Raw genomic sequence first — 5,328 nt, forward strand, 5'->3', positions numbered from 1 at the left:
GTAAAAATGTTGGAAATATTTATTTTTTTAAAGATTTAAATTAAGAGTAAATGCATATTTTTAACCATTTTATAATAATATGTTAACATTTTATAAAATAAGATGATAGATTTTTTTTACAATAATTATTGGTTTAGATTTATCTTAATCACAAATTTAAATTTTTAAAAGTGTAAATTATATATATATTATTTGGTCAATTGGGTTTATCTACACTAATTGGGAGGAATGGTTGTGATCCTCCTCACCCAGGGTCAAAAATAGGAGTTCAAATTTAAAAAAGTAGAGTACATATATCTCTATAAAAATCTCTTCTTTTAGAAGGAAAATTTTGTCTCATATAAAAAAATAATTAAAGTGTAAAATAAATAGATAAAAAATTCTATAATGATTATTATCCTCTTCACCTAGGTTCGAAAGTATAAATTCAAATTTAAGTGTAAAGTATGTATATCTCCATAAAAATCTCTCATCATATATATATATATATATATATATATATATATATATACACACACACACACCAAAGGGTTAGCTCAAGTGGTCTAGAGCCAAATGTGAAGTTCTTTGATTTTTTGCTAGTTTTTGTTGATCACGGGTTCGACTCTCTTTGATCCTCTTGGAACGGGGCCCCATAATTTGAGCGATTAGTTTACCCGATTGACCATCCATGAAATGTGGGGAAGTACTCTCGGGTTTCTTGTGCTTTCATACCACGTAATATATATATATATATATATGTGTATGTATGTATGTATGTATGTATGTATGTATGTATGTATGTATGTTTTATTTCGATAAATTTTCACTTTATATTTTTCTCGATCACGGTTCGACTCTCTTTGATCCTCTTGGAACGGGGCCTCATAATTTGGGCGATTAGTTTACCCGATTGACCATCCATGAAATGTGGGGAAGTACTCTCAGGTTTCTTGTGCTTTCATACCACGTAATATATATATGTGTGTGTGTGTGTGTTTTATTTCGATAAATTTTCACTTTATATTTTTCTCACAAGGCGTAGAGCATATGGTAACATGGTGTTTTGTTAAAGATTTTGTGGTGTAAAGGTCACTAGATCAAAACTCCGTGGGCAAAAAATCAACCATGCTAAGTGTTGTTGTGGCCTAGGGCAAGCACGATTCTTGGTTGATTTTAACTACTTAGATGCCCTTAGGTCATGGCTACACAAGCCACAAGGTACTCGTGCCAGACATCTCAGTGCTCACATAAACTAGCGAACAAAAAAAAATACTTTATATTTTATCTAAAAATTCATATTTCATCAAATAATATATCATTATAGTTTAAATTTGTATTTTTAACATTTATGGGATTTTTACTCTTTACTTAAGAGCTTAAATTTTCCCCCGTGTCAAGTGAGAATATCCACGAGCCATAGATGATGTGAGAGGTTACAAGTGGCTAGAGCCACTATCGGCTGGAAAGAAAAGGTGATTATGATAAGAGGTATGAGGTCTCATCAAACTTAGTAGATTTGTGTGGTACTTGGCCTGTATAGGAGGTCGTATGGCCCTTGTCAATAGAAAATAGCCTGGCAATCAATATTTGTTGTAGTGCCATCATAGGGAGTGACGACATGGATAATGCAAAGTATTGTCACCTTTGTTTTAACTATAACAATTGTAGATCAATTGTATTTTGATTTTTTTCCACTTTTTATTTTTCTCGCGGGGTGTAGAGTTTACGGTAACAAGGTGTTTTTGCTAAGGTCACCAGTTCAAAACTTTGTGGGCAAAATCCAACCATGCTCAGGGTTGGTGTGGCATAGGGCAAGTGTGATCCACGAGTGATTTGAACAGCTTAGATGCCCCTAGGTCGTGGCTACACAAGCCACAGGTTAGTCGTGTCAGTCATCTCAGGGCTCACATAAACTAGCAAACAAAATAAATCACTTTATATTTTATCTAAACAATCATATTTCATCAAATAATATATTGTTGTAGTTTAAATTTGTATTTTTAACATTTATGGGAGCGTTAGTCTTCACTTAAGAGCTTAAATTCCCCCTCACGTCAAGTGAGAATCTCCACAAGCCATAGATGATGCAAGAGGGTACAATTGGCCAAATCCATTATCAGCTGGAAGGCGAAGGTGATTATGGTTAGAGGTATGAGGTATCATCAAACTTAGTATATTTGTGTGGTACTTAGTCTACAGAGGAGGTTATATGGCCCTTTCCAATAGTAAGTAGCATGGAAATCAATGTTTGTAGTAATGTCATCATGGGGGATGACGCCCTAGATACGACAAAGTATTGTCACCTTTGTTTTAACCATAGCAATCGTAGAATAGTTTGGGATATATTCATTGCTACTAGGTTTCCCTCGTTCATGAAGCATGGTTTGGAAATCTTGTGTAACAGTGGAGGGATGGAAAGTTCCCAAGCAACTTTGGGCATTGTGTAGGTAGCATCTCTCATTTCTTTGGTTTCCTTCACATGCTACTTCATATTTGGATAGGGGTGTACACATTTTGGCACAATAATTTATATGCAATGTTAAGGAACCCCTTTGTCATTGCTACACTAGATATTTTCTAGTCATATATATTGATTGGTATATGGAAGCACATAAAACCGAAATGGTTTTTAGAAGTCTAGATTCGATTGGGAAGAATTTTCCTCTTAGGGAAGGGCTTACCAAATTAGTATTATCTTCAAGGAAGTGGAGCGAGAGTCTTCAATTTTTAGAAGTGACATTCTTTGTCAATGTATTATTCTATGTTTTAGCCCAATGGAAAATGTGTCCATAGTATCGTGAGTTACCCCCCGTTTGTCTTGGGTTCTCCTTGGTATGTCCTATCCAAGTTGGATCTCCAATCAATAACAATGTAGGGACACCTAGACATAAGTCCATGAATCGAATCAATTGTATCCACTTCCAACAATCTAGGGAGGCATTCATTATGGTTTAGTTTATCTTGTGGATTAGTCAAAACTCTACTTTCTCACAATGGGAAAGGGACGCCACAATTGAAGCAACTTTATTTTTGACTGGGGAGAGAAGGGGTGGGGGGTGCAGGGAGGTGGCAGGGATGTGACCAATGTTGCATTGCACTAACCTCATCCTCCTGTGCGTGGACTAGGACAATGGAAGTTGTGAGTAGGTACCACTCCTATAAACCCACTAACTATATAGAGAGAATTGGTCAAAGTTAATTTGTCAAATGTGGAGATCCTAGCCAAAATTGGGGACTGGGTACCAAACACCAATTGCACCCATTCCTAACAAACTCAATATTTATGTGAAGTTGATATTTACTGGAAAATGAAGAGAGTTATGGGAAAGGTTATGTAGGAAAAAGGTGCAAGCTAACAAAAGACTTAGGTCTAGCTTGAGGACATTCAAAGGCAACTGAACAAACTTGACCAAAAATTCAACATCCTAGCCAAGCACCTAGTCGACATTGTGTTTACAGAGATGAAGGTGGAAGATGGACACCCAAAGACCTTCCAGGTGGATTCAACCACCAATTAACTTTGTTCATGCATGACCTAATATATCTAATTGTTGCTTATGTTGTCTCTGGTCATGTCTATCAATGTTCATCTTATATTCGTCTACAATATAGTAGAAGTAAGATATAAGGGCAACCTACCCTATTTTGAAATGTAACTATGTTTTGGACAAGTAGACATGGTATCACCTCTCAAAGCAACTTATGTTGTGCTACTGGTCTTATTTCCCTAATGACAAACCAATAACAACCACACGATAATCAACAATGTAATTTTAATTTTCTGAAGTAATATAAAGCAACCTAACTTACGCGAGAGCAAAAAAAAAATTACTTAAATTTTATTTAAAACTTCTTAATAACCTATAAATTATACAAATTGTATTATGCAAATGTTCAATATATAATATAGCAAGTTTTATTTACAATAATATTAATAATTATATTAAAATTAATACATGAATATTACATTAAAATTTATTAAATATATATTTGTATTTTCTCTTTATTAATAATGCATTCATACAAATTGATTCAGGCGTTCATCTACAATGGTGTAGTTTGTATTTCACATCTCAATGTAATGTCGCTTCCACGCCCTCCATTCTAATTTCAAAATTACTTGGTTTTTTTCAATAATAAATCAATATTATATTAAAGATAATAGTGCATTTGTAATAATGTTAAATATTAGTATAGATTCATCTTAGTTTAGATCTATCCAACACGGAGAGGGATCAAATTTTTTGAGGTACAAATATTTTTTAGAGTGTAAAATTTGAGAAAATGTCGAGAGTTTTAATCTCTCTTTACACTTATAAATTTGAGCTAATATGGATTTATGTTGGTTATATATATATGTATGCATGTATATATGCTATGTGAACTCCTTGTTGGGTATAAAAAGAATTACACACATTTTTAATTTTGAGCAACACATTAATAAACTCATAACTATAAGAAATTTATTATTTTTAATTGTTTTAAAACTCATAACTATAAGAAATTTATTATTTTTAATTGTTTTATACATAGTTGACATTGAAATATTTGTAAACAAAATCTCCTTTCTGATTGGGTATTAAAAAACATGTCATGTGAATACTCATTCTCTTATATATACACACAAACATCTTTTTTTTGTTATTAACATTATTTTAAAATGTTACATGTCAATTCGATATTAAGCATTGAAGATGGACATTGGAATATTTTATTTATGGTAGACATTAAAGATGTTCAAATATTTTATTCAAAGTACACATTTAAATAATGTAGGAATTACACCCTAGGGAGTAGCTTAATTGGTGATCGAAGTAATGTGAAATCTATGAAAGTTGAGAGATCCAAGTTTCAAATTCATTAGGACAGGTCGTAGACCCCAAATGTTCACTAGTAGCTATTTATGTGTTGAGTAGTGAAGGAATTACAGATCTCCCTCACATTAAAAAGTAGAAAAACACTTAAAGAATAAACTATAATTTTTTAAAAGTAGAAAAGCACTTATAAAAGAAATTATATATATTTTTTATTATTATTAATTACTTTATCTCTATATATAAAATTGATGTAATTATGTTATTTAATGTTCAACATTGAAATATTTTTTAAAATTATTATTTATCTTCCATATTGAAAGATTTTTCTTTAATTAACATTCTATTATTTTTTAATGTAGTTATTATTTTATTTCTTTTAATATAATATTAGGTGACATCATCTCTCCCGCAATTAATCAATTATCATTAATTTCTAAAAAAATAAGAATATATAGATTTTAAAAATAGTAAATATGACTAAATGCAAGTGACTAATTCAAATTAAATTAGTTTATTATAATATGTGATA

The sequence above is a fragment of the Pinus tabuliformis genome, chromosome 6 (genome assembly GCF_031772625.1).
Source record: "Pinus tabuliformis cultivar Carrire ecotype Pingquan chromosome 6, CPIR1, whole genome shotgun sequence".
In the NCBI taxonomy this organism is placed as follows: Eukaryota; Viridiplantae; Streptophyta; class Pinopsida; order Pinales; family Pinaceae; genus Pinus; species Pinus tabuliformis.